Consider the following 22183-nt stretch of genomic DNA (forward strand, 5'->3'; position numbering starts at 1 on the left):
GGCATGTTGACCTGCCAGATCAGACAACAGTTTTGGCTGGGGAATTTCCCATGCCAGTCATAGGTAAAATAGCAAAACCAAAAGCCAAGAGGAGCACATCTCATCAGTAAGGTCAAGGACCAGCTTTTCAGTGCAACTGTTGACAAGCCACTTCTGCATTTCCTCTCTTTTAAAATGATTCTTCACTGCCATTCAGCTATTATCACCTTAATACAAGAATTCAATCTCAGTATTCCTGTTTCTTTCAACTAAAAGATAAATTAACCTTCAGTTTTATTTTTCAGCTCAAATCACCTACACTGCAGACAAATCTTTCATTCAATATTATCAAAGATAATAGTAACCAAAATATTTCCTTCACTGTCCTCAAGTCAAATCTTCCTAGATTTAAATAAACTATAAGATAAATACTTTAAAAAAAAAGACATTTCTATAAAAAAATCAGAAGTATAGGAATGAAAAGAAAAATTAAAGAAACAACCCTATGGGAATACTTCTCCTCTAAAACCATTCCTATGCCGGGGCCCCCACACACCGATGTAGTGCTGCAGGTGGGCTCTGAAATATGGATGAGAGGGCCACAGTCACCTCCCTTGACCCGCCGCCCTTCGCTCCTTTCCACGCAGCCCAGCACAGGGCTGCCTTTCTGGGCTGGCAGCACAGACTGCCGGCTCACGCTCAGCTTCTCCTCCAGCCGCACCCCAAGCGCTTCTCCTCAGCCCCTGCCCCGCTCAGCTTCCTGTCCCCTCAAAGCCCACGCTGAGAGGGGGCTGCAGCCGCTCTCTGTGTCATGGCAAAGCCCTTCCAGAGCCCCGGGGCCAAGGCAGAGCCCTCCCTGAGGGACAGCCCTCATCCCCAGCCTCCACCTGCACACGGAGCCACTGACCACAGCTCCCTGCCTGCGTCCACCTGGCCAATGCCTCACGGCCCGCACAGCCCACCCTCCAAAGCCAGGTACCCTCAGCACCAAGATCTGATCGAGAGCAACCATGGGACGCCGTTGGGATCCACTGACTGGGGAGATGTTCTACTTAATCTGTCTCGGTCACTCTTTCTCTACCCCCACCTCTTTTCTATTTCTTTCTCTCTTACTCTTTCTTTCTCTCTCATTTCATGTTAAGTAACACCCATACTATTGACTTTGGCGTACGGTCTTATTTGCATCTTAATTCAGGCAGAATCATCTTTCCAGAAATTTTATAACAAGATTTTAACACCATGTCTTGGTTTGGGAAGACAGGTATCTGCCAGGTAATAAAAAAAAAACCAAACAACCGGAGTTTCCTTTGAGAAGGAGAGTGTAAACCCCCCCACCACCCATTTTTTTTTTCTTTTTCAATCATAAATTTACAATCAGAGGCTCTTAGGCAAAGATTTGGGAAATAGGAATAGCAGTTCTTTACTAGTATGTATTACAAAGCAAACAAATACAAAAAAACCCACCAAACAACTACAGCATTAATAACAAACGAAAACAGTACCAAGAGCCTTGAGGGCTTTGTTTCACAAAACCCAGGGCAGTTTGGTTTCGGTGTCCCTGCAGGATCCTCAGAGCACCAAGCTGAAACAGTGGAAAAGTCCCGGGCTGGTCGCTGGGATGGCAGGGTGTCCCGGCAGGCAGGGGCAGGATGTCCCGGCAGCGCAGGGGGTGCAGGGTCACGCTGTAGCAAGAGGAGCAGCGCCGAAGAAGCCGAAGGCGAGGCAGGGCTGGCCCAGCTTCCACGGGTGGCAGGGAAAACTCAGGATTCAGGCCGAACCGGTGATAGTAGATTTCTCAGGACTGGATCCCTTTGGCCACAGTGAAACTCTTCCAGCCAGCAACAGCCGTTCTCTCTCTCCCCGAACGCCGGAAAAAGAAGAGCTCACAGCTGCCTCAAGATCTGTCTTTTACCTGCGTTATCTCCCCCTTCCAACTTTGTCCACCTCTTTGTTTCGGTTAAGTACTCGCAAGGATCCAACGCTTGGTCTCCTTGGTAACTTAAGGGGAAAATTTCTTTAGAGAAAGAAGGAACAAACCTAACCCCCAACACACCAACATTAAAATGCTCATAATATTTATTTCATCTATTTCAGGAATTAAGAATGTACCTCGATTAGTTCTGTGAGACTCTTATAATAGTTACTTCTGTAATGTACTCCTTTCAACATAAAACCCTTACCTAAATACAGGTTAAGACATTTTAATCGAATATCGCATTGTGCTACGCTTTTCTCAAATTCTCATGTCATAATGTCACATAATTATGAGCTTATTTAATTTCGTTTCCCTTTTAAAAATCTATTTGCAGATTTTTGATTGAATAAAAGTTTCAAAACTGAGTTCACATATTCCCAGACACCCTTCAAATAAGGTCTTGCAAATGATCTGTTCAAACACCTGAAAATTTTTCTAGTGGATTTTATAACTTGAGAATTTTAAAAGCAAAGATTATACAGATTTGCCTAGCTTTAAGTCATCAAGAAGAGCAACCAGCCCCCAGTTTGGTTTTGTCTAGCCAAGAAGAGTAAATATACACACAGTCACTCAGGATTTAAGAGGAATAGATAACTGAGAACATTGTAAACACTGAACGTAAATATTTGAGTTTAGATGTTTGAAACAGGATGTTCTCCCAGTCACACAGGATGCAGGTGTGAAGCGATTACATAGCCACAGAAATGTGTCATGGATAACTTTCTTAGCACTGTGGCTAAGAAAAGATTTCCCCTTTCCTCAACACTGTGGAATAAAGAAAATTATTTTGTCCTTCTTTCAGGAATAATACAAGAAAAACTTGCCTGCATTTAAATTGTGTGAAAAATTAATATATATACTATGACTCTAGTTTATTTGTACAATTTTATTGAGTCCTTCATATGGAAAATTTACTTGGGGGGATATTTTTCTTGTGGTTGGCCTCAGATTTATTTCGGAATATTTCCTTTCACGTTCCAGCAATTAAAACTGGAGTCACAAGGAGCTTCTTCAACTCCATTATAGCCAAGTGCCTCAGGGTTTTGTTCAGCACCAGACTTGCTGGGTACTTAATGGTCAAAAACATTTCCCAGGGTAGTGCATATCCAAACTCATGTTTGATTTCGAGCATTACCTGTTTAGGTATGCAAGGAAGTTCGAAGTCTCAAAAGGAAAAATGGATCCGTATCTGAGACGGACAACTCCCTGTATCTCTCCACATCTACATCAGTGCCCAGGTTGCCAGGCCAGCTTTTTCTACCTAATCACTGAAGCCAGTCACATTATGCACTCCTGCAGACTGTACTTGCTATGATGTCTCAACCCAAAGCAGGATCTTTCCTCAACTGAATGCTGCTGGAAATCCCTGTGCTCCCTTTAATATCCTCAGCTTTCAAAGAGTTCCTTTGATTCAGATCTCTAGAAAACTTTTAAATTAAACTAAACATTGAAATGTGGAAATTAGAGATTTCATATTCGGTCCTACTGCAGAATGAACCACTTCTGAAATCTGTCACTAAGTAATTTAGATACAAAATTAGGTAATGTAATCCGACACTTGATATTGATCTGCATAGTTCGTAAGTGACCTGCAATTTATCCTCAGTATGAATCAATGACTTTTATCCTTTCACTTTCTATCTTTGAATGGCTTGAGCAGTTCCAACAGTTTATGTTCACATCAAATGTCAAAAAAAATAGTGATTTACCAAACTCTATAGGCTCTTTTATTCTCTTTGTGTCCCTTCTGTTCTTTTCCTCCATACATAAAAACACCAATAATTTCTATATAGTGCAAATAAACCATCTTTTATTTTCCTCCTTAGTATGCTCCTTCTCTTTACATAAAAAAATCTCTTACTTATCTTCCTAGCATATGAGCATACATATATACAGATGAAATTCTGAACATTAGTTTGAAGTTACATACAGTGGCTAATATTAATGTACTTATCACTGTACCCTTAACTGTTTATTAAAAAAATACTATACGCCATCCATAAATTTACACTCTAATTTATTACCGCTGCTCTTCAGTACCTAGTGCTCTGAATTTACACCAGTTCCATAATTTTGCCAGCCTCCAAAACACCTTTGTATTTCCTTTAGTACCTAACTCTATTTAAGGAGCAAGTGAAACTTAAAACATGTACGTTTTCTGAGTTATCAATCAGTATATGTAATAAAACATCTTAAAATAAACCAAACCAAAATGACCTACAACTATGTGCCTGCATCAGCTGGTTTTTGTCCTCAGAAAGATGAATTACAGTCTTCAAATCCCATGCTGAGTCACAGAATATATTTTGATCTACTACAGTATTCTCTTTTTATGTCCTAGCACACTGAATTTCATCAGCATTACTCTGTCAGGCAGATGGCTACGTTTGTGTTTAAAGCGTAAGGGAAATTGCACATTAACAAGTTCCTCTTTCATTTTGATTCAATGGCCTCAAGAGGGGTGCAAAAGGCTGCTGGAGAGTCATGGCTCCCAGAAAGCAGGCTCATGGTTTACATGCAGGCACAGGCTCTCCAAGCACTGAAGGACCTCAGAACTACCCTTCACAACACAATGCAAAAACAATTTGGAAGGATCAAAACAAAGCAGGATGCAAACAAAAAGCTGAGCTCCACTTTGATTGAGAGCATCAAAAGCACCAGAATTTTGTCACCAAATTCTCCAAACGGACATGATTACCTCTAATAATGCTATAGTAGATATGACAGCTGAAAACCGTATTTGCTTTCAAACACATTCCTCATTCACATTTCCACACACGTTATGAAAGAAAGACAGTGTTTCTAAGGCCATGTTTAATAGGCACAGTACATTAATCACAACTCTGAAGAGATTTAGACAACTCCAGCTCTCAAACAGTCCAAGACCTAATTGCAAACTGAAGGCCTGAAACCAAAATTGGGTGCTTCAACTAAAGTAATGAGGGGAGAAAAAACAGAAATCAGTGCACAAAAAGTACCTACTGAAGCACTGGAACAAATGTTTCCCATCACATGAAAACCTATTTAAATAAGAATAAAAATATAAGGTATGAACAAGATTTAAAAATAGTCTGAAAATGCTAATGAACTCCAGTATTTGTTTCTTCATTATCAGAGATATCAATGTCTTTTGTAAGTTCAAGTGATTATTTTGAAGCAAACAGCAAAATATCACAGCTTTTAGGGTAAGAATTAATCTTATCTCCAAGATAATAAAAAGAGCAAACCTCCAATATCTCTGCTAGTCTGCAAGGATTTGGCATGCTCAAATCTTTAGCAGTCACCCATAAGAACAATGTCTCCATGTTTCAAGATAAGAATTCTTTGGTGTACTATGGTTGTAGCAAAGATATTATAACAAGGCAGTTAAAAAATACCATATGGAGAGAAACTTGTGCTGAAGCAAAGTATCCTTTTCGCCAAGTAAAACTGTACCAGCAGGGTAAATCTAGTCCCATGCCAATGAAGGACTCTGGTAACACAGAAGTGGTGTGACCTAGACTGACAGCAAGTGCTGATATAACCTTGTGAATCAAAGCAAAAAAACCCAGTTTTTCAAGTCCTCTATTAAGTATATAATGCTAACATGACTAGTTTGCTAATGATAAATCCAAATGTCAAAGCATCATGGGTTTTGAAAGGCGTTAAGATCATTGTAGGTGAGTGTTTGCAAATCTTTCTGTTTTCTTCTGTTCAGGTTAAGATTCATTGGATCTTACTTGCAGGATGAAATTCTCACATGAGAGACTCATATTTAAATAACTCAGCCGCTGGGATTTACCACTTGAAAATAGAGAACTGTGGCCTACATTGGCAAAGCTTACCAAATTTGACCATTAAAATTATATTTACTTCCTACTACAATATATGAGCTATACTTGAGATCATACTACCAAAATCGTTTTAAAAGCCCAATTAGTTTTGAAGTGGTTCTTCCTTTCAGAAATCCAAGCTACCTGTTGAAGGCCAAGAATTCATACAAATTAAACTAATTCACATAAAGAATTGACATCAGGGAACAAAGTGTAATTAAGTAATGCATTGCTGGATTAGTGCTTACTAGTGATAATTATTACTTCCTAAAGGAATTAACACTAACACTGCACTAAATACCCGAGAAACCCCACACTTTGGGATCATAAAAAGATAAACCTCATCTTTTTTAGGTTCTTTTTGGTCTGGGAATTTTCTGTTTATTTATTCTTAAATGATGCCCATCTTTCCTTCAGATTCTTCTATGAGACCCTGCAAGTGATAAACAGCACATCTTCCATTCTTATTAGCAAGCAAATTTTCTGAAAAGTGACCAAATGACACGAACCCTCAATTTCCTTTCCAATGCCATTCAATTTTATGACTGTTCAAATATACCAAGTCTATAAGGAACATAATGGTTTGTTGTTTGGTGGGGTTTTTTTAACATATTAACATCACAGTCTGCTAACAGAACGAGCAGGAAAATGGGTGCAACTACAAATAAATCAGTAGTAACAGTGACCAGTATTGTTATAATCCCAAGGTCAGAGAAAGAAGAGACCAAGCTTTTCAGAATTATTAATATTAAACTTGGGCAATCCAAACTCCAGGCAGCTCTGCAAAGCAAAGCCTAAAAATTCACTTAATCTTTCCTCAGAATTCTAGCCAGAGGAAGAAATTCAGGGGTACCTTTTCTGCAGAATAATACCACCATTTATCATCCAGGCTGAGGTACAAAGTGACACAAGATATTGAAAATCCCTTTAAAACATATGGAATAAAATCTTAGACTCCTTGAAGTATCCAACAAAATCTGCATGACAATTCATTGGACAAAGTTGCAATCAGTGGTTCTTCATCCCAAACACTATGATTACAAGGCACTTCGCAAGGAAGTCTCCTAAAATATCAGTGCGTAATTCTTGCAGATATTTTTACATGTATTCTAAGACTCATTTTCCGCAGCACAGATTTTTATTATTATTTTTCTCCTCAAAATGAAGTATTCAAAATGTTTGCTGTCTTTAATGCACAACATCTAATGTTAAGGGCTGACATACTTGGTAATTACAAAGTTTGATCAGGTGAAAATTAAATCAGTGATAATACTGTAAAAATTACAGTGGAGATTATAATGACAACTATGAACTGAGTAGATCTTTGATCAAAGTCCAAAAGCTAATGAGGTGTACAGGCAAGACACAAGACAAATATGTGTAGAGAACAACTTGGAAGGAGGACAAAGAATTTTTCCAAAAATTCTCAAAATTAAAAGAAAAAACCAACAAAACCCCCAAAAGATAGAAGATAAGTGGCTTTGTCAAAAGGGGATGAAAAAGAGAAAACGAGAGGTTAATTATTACTCATGGAAGGTAAGTAGAGGTTGTTGCAGCAGCCTTCTCATTAGGGATAGAAATGAGCCAAGACACACACACTCATTTAACAACGTGAGAAAGGTCCCAGTTTATTCTTCTTCACAGCTCAGCCATCCTGACTCTGGTACATCAAGCTCCTACTGCAGGGTCCAACTGCAGACCCTGACTGCAAGTATTTCCTTCCCACCTCTGACCACAGGTTTTACCTAGCTCAGCCATGAGGTCCCAACCCCATGAGATCCAGACTGACCTCTCAGCAGATCTTCTACAGCAGCAACTCTATTCTTTGTTTCATCCTTCTTTGTGTTTCTCTGGATTGCTCCTTCTTCCTCAGAGCTCTTCTACCTCCTCCAGGTCTCCCCTGAGCAGCCAACCCAGCCCTTTTATCACACTTACCTTTATTAGTCACAGCTGTGACCCATTAAGGGCAAGGCTGTTCCTCTTCTTTGGTAATTAGTACAGCTGTGACTTACTGGGGCAAGGTCACCTGTAATCCTTTCTTCTACACCTACAGAGGGAAAATGGATGATAAGAGAGATGAAAGTCTGGAATGTTAGATGCACAGCTGAGACTTTGGAATTATTAATTATAAGTGGCTGTATGAAGCTGGCCAGAGATGAGCATGAAGTACAGTGTGATAAAGCTGGCACTTAACTGCTTGCTTAGTAAAGAATGATCTACAGGCAATAACTAACATCTGCCAGGAAAAGTTAGAGATCATAAAAGGAAAACTTCATAACATTTTTACGTTGTTATTCTTCAAGAATCAGACACTATAAAACTGGTTAGAGTAAGACAAAATATTTCACTGGAAATACAAGAGAGGATTCTGTTAGATGGGAATGGAGAAAATCTGGGTCACGGCATACTCCTGTGCTGTGATCACTGCATGGTAAGCAGGTTGAGAAATGTGAATATGGGCAACCTATAAGTCTTCATAAAAGCATTACTTTGTACATGCTACAGTGTGATCTGATTTAATCTCATAATTTGAGTTAAATTCCCAAAGAATAGGGCCATTCTAGGCATGCTGTAGGAGTTGCAGAAACTAAGCAGGGCTTCCACGTGTTTTGCCTCCTCTGGACCACAAGGTCTCTTTGGGATGGGCCTTTCTCATGAAGAAATCAGCAGAACAGAATAATGAGTAAGATTTAGAAGACAGATGAGACAAGACTTAAACATTAACCACATGACTCTGAAAATGGAATGGAATGAAATGCAGCAAATAGAAGTTAATAATTTTTTTAAAGGGCAAATTTAGCAAAGAGACTAAACGCCAAAGCAGTTGGCAGTAGGCATAGGAAACAGGGACCATCAGCCTGTCAAGAAGCCTAAGTCAGTAGTCAGAGAGATGGGGTGAGACACTACTTTCTAAATAATGAAAAAACTAATATACTTCAATCTGGATGGCATAGACACTTCATGTGAGACATGATAGGTTTTTTTATTACTGGAATGTACATGGTAATGAGAATGTTTAAAATAAAAAATAATGATTACATGCCAATTAGTTTGGAAAATAGGAAAATTAGGGGAAATAACACTTAAGCAGTAAATAAGGCTGCATACACAGAGAAATTCCTGTAAAATATACATATTGCTGAAATGAACAGGGTTATTGTGAATAAAGACTTTGGGAGGAAAAAAAAAACCCCACCATGCCAGGCAGATAAATCCATATGAACATTTACAACAGATTTTCAGCCCAATTTAGCATTTAGACAGCAATCAAAACAGCTTAAGATTGCCCTCAAATCATGTCAGGGAATGCTAGGATCTGCTAGCTGAAAATAATAATACAAATTCTTTCCCTTTTTCATACTTCTCTTTAGCAGTGAGGCACTCATGAGGCTGCTGTTTGCTCCACTAGGATGCATTATTATTACACAGAGCCTCCCACATGACCATACTGCTATTTGCCACCTCAGAGTAAGCTAATAGCATTTTCAAAATGCAATTAGAACCTTTCAAGAAAAAGCTCAAGTTGTGTTTGGATAATATGAAGTTAACTCTCTACTACATTTCACAGACAGGCACACCAAAGCTAATAAATTCTTCTCATGTCTCCAGATTATTAACACACCTACTGGCAATGTCAAGACGTTAGTTTAAAGAATTTCAAATATGAAACAGTTCAGTAATCTGGTTTACGACAGCTGACTGACAAAGCTAATTAACTGCCTGGAGAAGATTCTTTATAAATGAAGCAACTTCTGTCTGAACGTATTTTCAAGTACCACGAAGTATTTGTTTTGTCTTTGTCTCTTTTCTCATGTTTTCTCCCTTCCAGCCTTCCCTATCTCATGTAATATTTGATAAAAGTTTCCTTGACAGTATTTATATAGTGCCCTTCCTCTGACTTGGTTGTTTCTTATTCTGTGTCCTTTTATCGTCCTGCTGGAAATTTCTCCTCCTCTCCTCCAAACCTTTTCAGGCCCTCTCCACAGAGCCCTTTCAGCTTTTGTGCCCTGCATCCCTACGCTCTCCTCAGCTGCCAGGTTGCTGTTTCAGCACCTCCACCTGCTTCAGGTATTTTTCCTCATTGAGAGACTTTCCACCCTGCATCATTTCCAAAAATAAAGAACTTCTTTGCCTCCAGCTTTAGTTGCACAAAAGAAAAACAGTACTTCAGGAATATTTTTCCCCTACTTGACTCGCTAAATATTATAATCTGAGGCAAATTCTTATGCAGAGGAAGCTGGCACTGGCAGCTCTGGTTTCTAATAGCCTCTATTGTCAGAAGGCACTATGATGCATCTCAGTCTTGCCCTGAAAAAACCTCCTGCTGCCCATTAGATGATTTCTCCTTAGTGAGAGCAACCTATTTATTATACCAGACAATGTACTGGTTTACTGAAATGAACAGAGCTAGGGAAATTACCTATTGCATAATATCCAGTACAAATTAAGGGCACTGAGAGTACTGAGATTAGAAAATACCAGCAAAATTCAAAACAAAACACCTGCAACAATAGGAGGAGTTATTTTATGAAGATGAACATTACCAGACTTCTATTCCCAACAGAACCCAAGTGAATGTAAGTATTGCTGCATTACAGGCAGAATAACAGCAGGACTCGAAAGACTTCTTTTTAGGCTCTTGCTACATGATTCCTGTGTCACAGAGCATCAGCAGCAGATTTTATCTGGAATGCTTCTTTTTTTAACCATAACTTCATTTTTTAAATGTAGATAGTCTTCTTATGAAGTAACATAGTCCCTGGATTTTTTTTTAACACCAGAAAAAATGGACTGAAAAAAAACAGTGCATCTCTGGGTAAATATCAAAACACTGAGGGATCAGATTTACAGCTGGACTTGCAGAAGCATTTGCAAAAATTCTGTTTACAGGTCTGTTTTTGTCTGATCCTGCTCAATCCTCTCAGAATGAGGGACACCCACCGGAGAGAAATTTGTCCTGTGACTCCCTGTCTCGTTCACCCCCTGCCCTTTCACTTGCTGACAGCAGATGCAGAAAAGAATCACGATTTCAAACTGAATCCTCACTTTAGAAAATGACTGGTATTATCCTCGTGTTCCAAAGCATCAAGGAAGGGAGGTGGGTTAAAACAATTAGAGTATTGCTGAGTCTCCTCTCACATCAGTTCTCTTCAACAGGAGTAATTTTGTTGATCTTCCTACATTCCTCCTCTTAGCCTTTTTGTGGAACACATATCTACTCTCTTGAAAGGGTCTACACCTCCCACCATTAAAAATACAGGAGGAACAAATGTTTGTTAGTTATCTATAGGAGGCTAAATGAGACAGGAAACCTACCTGAAGTGCTGCAAAATGGAGAACTGTCTTATTGTCACTGTCCTTCCCCCCTCTGCCCTCTCCAAAAGTCAGATATTACTCACATTCAAAGTCCTGCTTAGACTCTACACCTAAATTCATGCAATGTATAATTTCAGAATCAGGTGTTTTGCAGTTTCAATCAAATATTAAACTGTCCTTTCTGCTGTGAGATAAGACAGATGTGACAATAATTCTTAATAGACCATCTAGGCATTGGATTTTGGGGAAATTAAAGCATGTGAACATGTGATTAAGGATGCATATATTATTAAAGGATAATTGGTAAATAGTTTTTATTAATGAGCTTATCAGACTCAAGCCTGAGAGTCCATCCATAGATGAGCCATTCCTTCCCATCCCTCTTTAAAACTCACTGATTGTGCTTTGCTTTTATAGGGCTGTACTAGCTAATTAGGGAATTTCAGTAATCTATTTTTAATATGTACCATCTTCTGTTCTGTTTAGTGCTGCCTTAAGATAGACTTTTATCTTTACTGCTGTGCACAGATCATCCGAAAATATAAGTTCTCTGCTACATGACAACTTATAATGAGCCTTAATGAAGCTTGGGAACAGCTGTTAAAAACTCCAGTTGAATAGGTTTGCCCAAGCAGCAGTAGCTTATAGTGTTTTTTCTCTTACAGCGCTGTTGAGTCATCTGCTACCGTACACATAATGAGAAAAATCAAAAATGAAACACCAAAGCTGGTTAATCCTTTTTTCCCAGACATTTTATTTTAATCAGAGTTTTAATAAGTACATTATGAACCATCATCTCTTAAGCCTTTCACCTTTTTAATTATATTACTGCCACGAACATCGACAAAAGCAAATGTTATTATGCAAATTTTGCTCCAAATTCTTGTCCTTACCGAGAGCACAAGAAAGAGAGTTCAAACACCTTTTTTAATTATACTATAGTAAAATGAGCTGCAAATCATTAAAAATTACAATAAGCTCTCATGCTTTTACGTGTTCCCTAAGCTAGAAAACAAAAGATTATATATTTTGAGTGGGATAAAGGATTTAAAGAACTCTGACAGTCAAACATGATTGAAACAAACAAATTCCCTCTCTTCATACTGTTTGTCTTACCTTTTTGACCTTTAAATGCTTAGACACTAAACTATCTGGCATAAAGGACACTCAATGCTTTTGTATTGCTTTTCTCCTTACAAGGACATGTAGGTTTCCTGAAGCCTCTTCAATTTACTTTTTTAATATCCTTTGCCAGGCATTCAGTCACAACATATGGGAGCAGTTCACTTTCATGTATCAAATCCAAAGAATGAAATATGAGGGGATGCTTTTTTCCCCCTGCAGTATCCTTGTTACCTGGTTTTGTTTCGGTAACACCTATGGGCTTAATTCCTGCTCTGCATGGCATGGAACATCTGCAACAAAAAGAATAGATAAAAAGCACATAGATTAACTCTAGAGCAAATAGATGGCTAAGAACTCAGAAGACAGGACGAGTAAAAGGAAATAGATGATTGCACTGAACCCGATAAGCTGAATCCACAGAACACCTGATAAACTTTTTCTCTTCTCCTTCCCTCAGTCGATGTTTTCAAATAGAAATTTCAAAAAGCCAGAACTTGTTGATGTTGCCAACATTTTGAATGATTCTTATCAACCCAACAGAGCCAAAAACTAGACACAGGCATTGGGCTTCACCTCATTATTTAATGTGTCTGAGCATTGAATATTATTATGAAATTTTCAGTTGTTCTGTAGGAAAACTGCAAGAGACAGAGGATTCTTACTCATTCTGTGAACATTGAGCAAATCTGAAGACACCCTGGTCCAGGGAGGTTTCACTTTCAACCACAATGGAATTGGAATTTTTTTCTATTCTTTACCGGTTCTGAACTCCAGTGCAATTTGACTGGCTTGCACAAAAGAAAGAGGAAAGTTGCAAAAAGAGGATTATTTGCTGAGTTTGAAAAGGTTCCAGTTTCGTGAATTTTTATGCCAATGTTTTATTTTCATGATGGCTGGGAGGATACTACACAGTTATCACAACCCCATGGACAAATAACAAAGACATAACTGGAAAGAAATGGATGTGTACAATTTAGACCCAAGCTTGATTGCTTATACATTTTCCTAATTGCGACTGCCCTAGGAACACTGCTCTTGAAGCTCTCTGCAAAAAAAAGACAAAAAAGAAAAGAAAAGAAACTAATACACCACATCTGATAACTCTGCAAAAGAAAAATAAACACTAAGACCCTGACTCTTAGCTTTAAGGAGCTTATCTGAAGTAGTTGCACTGAAAAGAATGTAAAGCATCATTATCATAATACGTGATAAGAAGTGCAGTAACAGTGAAATTTTAGAACAGCACAGAAAAGGAACGTATTTTAATTCAAAAGTCATTCACAAAGAAGCTTCTCATGCATGAGAAATGCCTACAAAAAATACTCCTCACAATTTGGAGCAGAGAAATATCTTTACACACAATAACAGGGCAAGAGTATGAGTCAGCCCCCCAAAATGGCATTAAAAGCCCAGAAGCTGTTTCAGGAGGAAAAAAAACAAAAAGGACAAAGATCTTCCCAGTTCCACATAGTTATAAACCTTGCCTCAAATCAAGACTTTCCTCGGGTCTATCAGGCCATTTATCTAAGATAATACCTGGTGCCTCGAAGAATTATTTCGAAAATAGTTTTTTAGTCCCTCTAAAGAAAATTCAATTGTTTGCATTGAAAGGAAACAAAGAGAAAAGAAGGGAAGGAGAAACCTACTGCTTCCCTGCCTATTTTGTGTAACTGCTCTCTTTTTCCATGAGATTTGTAGAGAAGTGTTTTGGGTCTTAATATACACATCAGGTTTTGGGAAGGGAGGGAAGGGCAGTGGAAGGCTGGAAGAACACAAGAGAACAAAGAAGAAATTTTTCTGCCAGATTAGATATATCTTATCTGGAGATAATTTGTAATTCATTTTTTGCACAGCTTTTTAAGGGAAGCAAAGATATCTACCCCAACTGCCAACATGTTCCGAAGCCAGAAGTAAAATCCGGCTGAAATATGAAAACAAAGTGATAATCCCTGACACCAAATCCTCCACTGCCACATGAATACCACCTGCAGAACAGAGAATAGATACCCTAGCAAGCTCAGGTCTATAGAACACTACTTTACTTTACAATTAAAATTATTTTAAATTAATCTTCTCATTCAAAACTCTTTCCCAAATGAACTGTTGAATAAATTCATAGCTTGCACAGAGACATACTCATAACTTGCACAGAGAAAATATCAAAAGTATAGGCTTTGTGCTTCTAATCTAGATCTGTAAGAGAGAATTTTGAAAGATCACCCATTCACCTACGGTAACATCCTGCTCCAGGAATTCCACTGGCATTTTTCCATTATTTCCAGAGAAAAGGGCTTGTCTCACGTCTCACTCTCTTATTCGTTTTTGGTTTTGTTTTTTTTTTTTTTGGTCAGCTATCATAACTGTACATTTGGTAATTTTTCACTCTTAAATCAAAAGTCATCAATGAAATGGCTGGTGCTATCCCATTGCATTCTCTATTTATTAAAGTATTAAGAGCAATTACCAGAAAATAAATGTTATCTATCATCTTTTACAAAATATGGCTTCAGTACTATCAAGTCACATAAATCCAGAAGTGACAAATGGCCATAAATACTACACACAAGCAAAGTTAAACAGGAGCCTATTAGATTTTACTTCTATTATTCCCCAGAATTCTGTGCACTGTATATAGGCACTCCTCTCTTTCTGATAAATGCTTGGTTAGCATGCATGCTTGCAATGGCTTCTCAGACCTTTGCAGTGCTATTAAACATCTTTACATCATTATTGTTTCTTAATATTTAGGTTCAGCTCACATAAGGCAAAGAGCATTAGCCAGAGAAAAAAATTATTTCAATAGAGAGAGCAGCATGTGAAATGTCCCAGCTCGAGGCAGCAGAATACTTGCAGGGTGACAGGCAGTTATATTTCCACATCCACCACTACAGCAGCATACAGAACTTCTACGCTATCTTTACTCATTTATTGATGAAACTCTGACCAGTTTAAAAACTATTCAAGCCCACCAAAATGATCTCTTAAGTGCTATTTATCTGTAACACGATTTTGGTGGCCCTGATGAAAATATCAGCAATACTTTAAATTCCAATTTTTCAAAGAACGCTTCATTTAAAGCTACAAAGACAGATACGTTGTCATTTAAGATAAAACAATTGATGATTACTTAGTAATAATGGGAACGAGCATCAAAAACATAACACAATAGCTGTACAAACACTTAATCCTTCTCATTTTATGTAATGATACTACTTATTTTAAATTAAGTATCTTTACATAATGCTGATAACAGGCAGAGAGTAACCATGCTCTTAATCACCTTATGACTTCAGAAGGAATCATAAAACATAGGGCTTGTGCTATTTATTCCCAAACATGTCCCTCCATATGTTTTCCCACACAGATCATAGTTAAATTTTAGGGACTGTACCAAAGCCATCTTCTGAAAATAAAGCAATATTGACAAAACACAATCTGAACACTATTGGGATGCCCAGGATTTTCAAATAAAAGAGTTGGGCTTTAAAGATCCAACACTGTTAGCAAATATTCCCCAAGGGAAGAATTAAAAAAAACCCTAAAATATCTTGGCAAGTGAACCTCATTCTACATAATTTTTAACTGTGATACAGTGGTTACCATGCTCCCTATGCAAATAACACAGATTTAGCTTAAAATAATGAGACAACTTAAACCTAAATGCACTTCCAGGGAATCAATTAAAGCTAAGCCATTGCTACATGTGGCCCACTCTACGCCACTGGCTTAAAATAGGCTATTTTATATGCCTAAACTTCTGGTTTCATGCTGACATTTTGCCAAGCAACCAATCCAGCAAAAATTCAAAGTCTTTAATCAAACTTTCAAACTGTACTCTTCATCAAAACATGTTCATGCCAAACAATAAACAGAGACACGCCAGCCTCACAAATTCAAGGTGCAGCTACTCAGAGCTATTGCCAAATAACCAAAGCAATGTGAATTTATAAACATGGCCTCATAAGGAGCCTTTTCCTTGAGAGAAGGCATGCTGCCAAAATGATGGTCTGTTTTCTAGAACAGACCTTTCCTTCCAACCATAAATGTCAAAAAATTGTATTTAACAATATGCATTTTCATAGCTAAGCTTCATAAATTTGTATTGTGATAGAGAGCATTCTGTCAGAAAACTCCCAATTAGTTCTCTTGGCTGTGAAGTCTTAATGTACTATTAAAAGGAGGAGTATGTGGGAAAGGAGATCAGCAGGGATCAAAATAGCGATTAAGAGCAAACACTTTGGGCCTGCATCACTAAAGGATACTAAAAAGATTTGCTTCACTGTATTAATTAGTAGAGATGGATATGCTAAGCACTGAAAATAAAATAGTTACACTTAGGTACTTCTCCAACTTTTTAAAACTTTGCAAGACGTGTAAACTTTTCATTTAACTTGCACCTTTTAAACAGCAGATACAAGGTCAGAAGGGTGAATACAGCTTCATTTCTCTGGCTAGTGCACACCTGACAAGAAAATATCTCGTCAAAGAAATCCTATTTAAGGGAAAAAGAACCAATCCTTTGAGCAGCAACACAGAAATACTTTTTTTTTTTAAAGATAAATTATTGCAGCTGGACACTTTCCTTTGTCAGCTGTCATTTCTCGGCTCACAGTTTGCAGATATCCCTCGGTTCCTCAAATGCTTAAGACTCCATGGGCTAAATTTCCCAAAGTAAAGGATGCAGGGTAGTGTTTTAAATTCTGGTAGCAGTAAAGGGAAAAAGGTAAGGCATTCCCTATTGTACTGCTGTGAAAACATGCTTCAATAAGTAGCTGCATGCTGTTATTTTAGTGCTCTTAATAAACTGTCATCAATAGAGATAAAAAAAAGATTAAGTTATTTGATTTAAAATTGTATTTTAGGTCATTTATTTTATTTGCTGTTACTGACTTTTATCTGCAACAGTGATATACAAAATAGTCATTTATGTGATTTAGACACCTAGCCATCTCATTTTCACTCTTCATACTCCAAGAAAAGGCAAAAATGTGCACGCAACACTGACAATTTAAATTCAGCAGAGCTGCTACATGACATCTCAATCTGTTGAGATGTATCATACAATTACCACTGTAGGCCACTTCAGAATTATCCTCCTTTCTTTCATAATGCCGTGTGGGAAGGGAGACACGCTGGCTTCTTAAGTTCTTGCACTTCCTCGCTCTAAAGATCTCTACTGAGTCAAGATATCTGTCAGTCTGCAGATTACATTGTCATCTACTTTCAACATACTGATTTCCACTGAGACAAAAAACCAGGTTTTTTTTTTATTTTTTAAGCTGCCTTATACTTCAACAGAGATGCCAAAGCAGCAGGAAAACTAGACCTGTTCAAGCTACTACTGTATGTAAAACTCTCTACACAGTTACCAGTTTCTTTCATGCTAAACAAATCAGTTTCACACTCTTCCAAAAGGGTCGTGCCACATTAGATTAGATTACACGTTTCCTCTGCACGCGTTATAACAAATCAGTGAAAACCAAAAACTGACTTTAGAGAAACCGACCTGTTAACTGGAATTGATGAATTTTCCTAGTATTAACGACTGCTGTGACACACATTTTTTTGCCATAATTTTCATCCTTCTAGTACACAAAACCAGCTAGGCAAGAACAAGACAACTACTTAAGTACGTGGCATCCACTTGGAAATTAACAGATATCTTTCATTCTACCCTGCTGAATCTATCTCCTCTCAGCATACCTAGAGTCAATGTGAGACCCAAACACAGTTTTTAAAGAGCAAAAATAAAGTATAATAGAAAAGATAGCTTTACAAAATACCATAGATCAATGTATCAGTCTCTCTCTAGTGAGCATTGGGAAGCTAGGAAGCTTCATGAACAGATACAAATTACAGAGCAGAACTATAAAGGGAAGCAAGTAAGTAGAAGAAAACCCAGCTATTTATTTTTAGCTTCTTTCAAACTTCTGTTAGGAAATGTAAATAGAAGGTGAATGTATATATTCATAGAAAGGGCATTTATAGATATATTTATACTGAGTAAAGCTTGACAGCAAAAACCATCTTGATAGGCCAACATATTGCTAGACCAGCGCATTTTCTCCAGCTCATGAATTAGTTTCTGACTATCACCAGAAATGCTTAAAAGATCATATTTCTGATGGTACTTTCCATAGCAGTATATGTATGTTAACCAAGCTCTGGATAATGGTTTTGCTCATGGGAGTCCTGAAAATGCTCTTACGCAGTATTAAAATTAAATTAAAACTAAAATCCCAAAATTAAATAAATAGATGACAAATGACACCATGGGCATGTTAAACAACCATATTGTAAGTATTCAAAACTTGGCTGATATGTAATGTTTCTGTAATGCACAGAGGACCTCAGTACTGCTTAAGGAGACAAGAATTAAAGAGCTGTCAGACTGCCACAAAAATGTCATTTTAGGCAGCAGATGTGCACCCTGCCAACAACTACTTTCACACAACACAGTAAATGAATGGCAGGCCTACTTTTTGGTTTTGTTATTAACAGATTACTGCAGGGGACGTAAAGAGAGAAACACGTTCTTCTGTGACAACTGGAAAGCATAGCATGAGCATAAAATAAAAAAAGAAAAAAAGCAAAGGTAGATAACCCACTTGCTGGTATTGCAAAGTCATTGTGCTGCAAAATAGATACTCAAAATCTGGTTTCTGTATTGCAGACAAAATAAATTATTAACAGTTTTGTTACATGGGCTTCTAAGAGATCAATATGCAAAGTAAAATTTTCTATCAGCACAGCTGTTTATCTTTGACATCTGCTGTTCGGTATTATCAAATCAAATTGGTAATTTACAATTCAGGAGGCATCTACAGCAGTGTAAGTTCAAGACAATATATTGTAATGTCAAGAATTCACCAACAAATACCAATACTTCCTCATTTACCGTCTGCATGATCTGGAATTCACAAAGCCTTAAAGACTTTTAACTAACGATCACAGCCTTTGATCTCCAGAAAATTATTATGGCATGTGTAAAAATGAGATTCGTAAGAATTCTCTTAAAAGGGAAATTAATTTAGTGATTGTATCACGTATTTTTAAAAAATATAGGAAAAAACAAAACAAAAGCACAGTTTAAATTTCAACAAAATAGATTGATCTAAGTACTCATCATCCATATTCAGAACATCATGAAAGACGTTCCTGAAGATAAAAGATAGCTCCATGAATGCATTTGCCGCCTGACACGCATATTCATTTCAGCACATTGCACCATTAATTATTCCTTTATAAACTCTGCTGTGATCATTTGTCACTCATTTATGTTTCAAGCCTTCTGAAAGTGACAAATCTCCTACATTTCTAAGTACCATTAAAGGTACTTAAGAAAAAAGCAGCATTAGTTTTTCAAGTTCTTTTATACCTACAGCACAAACCAAAAAGATTGTCACTGAGTAACTTGGTAAATTTGTGTTCAAATATTCCCAGTCTTGGTTGAAAGGCTCTATCTTCACTCAAGACATCACTCACAATTAACATCATGATTTTATCCTGATCTTTTCAAAAATGTCATAAACCAACAAAAAACAGGTATCTACAAGTAGATGTACAAAGGATCACCTCACTCCTTGGTGCAAAACATAAAGGCTTCCTGTGAGACATTAGGAGTCATTAATATCTGCTGATAGGACATAATTGACTCAACTGGTAACGTGAAAGGCAGATGTGGTGTCTTAGGAGGTGTCATGGACATCAAATATCCCTGAAGTGTTCTCCTGATTCACAGCATTTCACCACTCAGTGTGGAACTCCCCATCCCACTGGAGGTACTTGGGTGTTCCCTCCTGAACTTGAGCAAATATAAACCATGCAAATTTGGTGTTTTGGTGGGCTTCCTCACCTCTGGTGGGTTGAGACACAGACACCAAAATTGCATCAAATGGTTGGATCCAACAGGTGGTGACTATATCCCTTTGTACACTTATTCCCTGCTTCTATCTGTCTTTACCATACAATTTTCTGTTAAAGAAAAATCTGTACTACTGACTTTGCCATTTTGTCTCATTTGCACCTTAATTTGGGCAGAGGCATCACTTTAAGAATTTTAATAATGGATTTTAATGGATCATAACATTATTAAAACATTTGTTATCTATGTAGTTCAAGTCCTCGGGGAGTTTTCCCCACCAACTCCCCCTGCCCCACTTATTTCTCTCTGTATCAGCCAAGCATACAATTCTCAGACAATATCTAATAGGAAGCATTCCATAATATGCCCCAGAAAAACAAAAGCTCACCCTTGTCCACCATATTTCATCTGAAAGAAACTTTTCTGGGAAATTTTGTAAGACTTAAATTGAAGCATATCTATATGGTTCATTCAGAACTCTAGTTAAGGATTAGGAACATAACTTGACGTATCTGCTTTGAAAAATACCATCCCCCTGAGAGCCTGAGAGTGTGTTTTGGAAACCTGCTCAGAGGAATTTGCTTGTATCTGTATCCTGGTTCTGGCCAGGATGGTTTGGAGGGTTTCAATGGGAACACTAAACTGGGGAATACCATTCCTAGACCATGGCAATTTAATCTTAATAACACAGTTTTTCTGTGGGGAAAGAGGTCACTGAGAAGGATTGCAATTAATCATTCTCTCCCTAAAAACCCTCCTAACATCACTAATGCTGTTCATGTTCCCACAGATTTCATACTCATTATAAAAAATCTTGACTTTTATTCTTCAGTATAACTAGGAAAGAGATTACTCTGCCTGAGATCAGTGTTATTAGAAAGAACCTGCCAGATTTGGTACCCTTTTCTTTCCTGCTACATCACAGTCATCAGCTTCAAGCTGAACAAACGTGACTTGGTATTGTAATAACAGCAAAACCCCACCTTTCAAAAGGTTTGTTACAGCTTCTACAACTGGGCACTCATTTTGCAGAGTTTGTGCATTTCAACAATAGTTGAAGTAGATACCTATAGATTTTAGTGCCAGGGTTTTTTCCCTGGCATGCCCAGTACTCTTCTTGTGAACAAGCTGTCCCCACCTGCCATGTTTTTGTAAATGAGATTTTTGCAGCACACCTTCCCTAGCACTGCACACTGTGTGCTCAGGCCTGATTTTCCAGGCTCATCAGCAAGGACCTCCTCTTCTGGTGCTGTGGGTTAGGGCTATCAATTAATCATTTCAGAGGCATGTGACAACTGAATCAAACATTACACAAACCACAAAAAGGTTTCCGAAAAGTACACTGTGCTTTAAATTGCACAAGAGATAATACAATAGTCACGAGAGATAATACAAGTAAACAAAGCAATAAAACTCTTCCACATATCCTTTATTTAATATGTGCTGGACACTAACATGAAAAATCTAAAAGTAATCACATCCAGAAGTCATTTACCTACCCAACTTGCAGTAAAATCAACAGGATTTAGGTACATATGTGATTTTGAGAAGGCAGGCTTATTATTGTCTTTTTATCCAAGCCGTCTTTGAATCACTCTTAAAAACAGGACTTAGGTAAACAATTAAGTCCTAAATTGTATATGTAGTGAAACCTGTAAAAGAAGTCAAACCTACCAAAGCATTTTAGCATTTGATTCCTACTGACTCCACAAGAGTTAGAAGCTTGTATGACACAGTGCATGGGAAACTACCTCCATTTTAACAGATGGTTTGTAGACCTCAATAAACGGAAATTTGCCATTTTACAGGCTTAGAGAGATTTCATTAGAATGAATTATATCTGAGTGCCTTGATGAATCAGGAAATGCCTCAATTTTTTTTTTAATGGCATTGCAGACCTAGTTTTGGGTGTTACAGAAAGACGAAAGCAAGACTGTGATGCATCTTATTTAATACCTTACACCATGTGTTTTGTCTGAAGCTTTTGCATTTGAAGAGAATATTGTATACATAGCCCTAAAGTGTATAACAGACCTTTTTGGATTTATATCCAAGAAAACTGTCTGAAAAGCTTAAAATTCACCTTGACCATGCGATAAAAACTCAAAGTCA

The 22183-nt window shown here is 37.6% G+C and overlaps 1 long non-coding RNA gene across 2 annotated transcripts in view; it reads right to left on the bottom strand.

Annotated features, from left to right (window-relative positions):
- The window catches only part of LOC136291508 (uncharacterized), a 245370-nt gene extending 237572 nt beyond the window's left edge, over positions 1–7798 (bottom strand). For both annotated transcript variants that reach the window (XR_010721583.1, XR_010721584.1), the window contains exon 1: positions 7556–7798. This is a non-coding gene — a long non-coding RNA (uncharacterized lncRNA). The remainder of the gene's footprint in view (positions 1–7555) is intronic.
- Between the last annotated feature and the right edge of the window lie 14385 nt (positions 7799–22183).

Source organism: Chamaea fasciata, unplaced genomic scaffold (assembly GCF_029207755.1).
Source record: "Chamaea fasciata isolate MVZ Bird 193981 ecotype frontalis unplaced genomic scaffold, bChaFas1.0.hap1 SCAF_6, whole genome shotgun sequence".
NCBI classification, from domain to species: domain Eukaryota; kingdom Metazoa; phylum Chordata; class Aves; order Passeriformes; family Sylviidae; genus Chamaea; species Chamaea fasciata.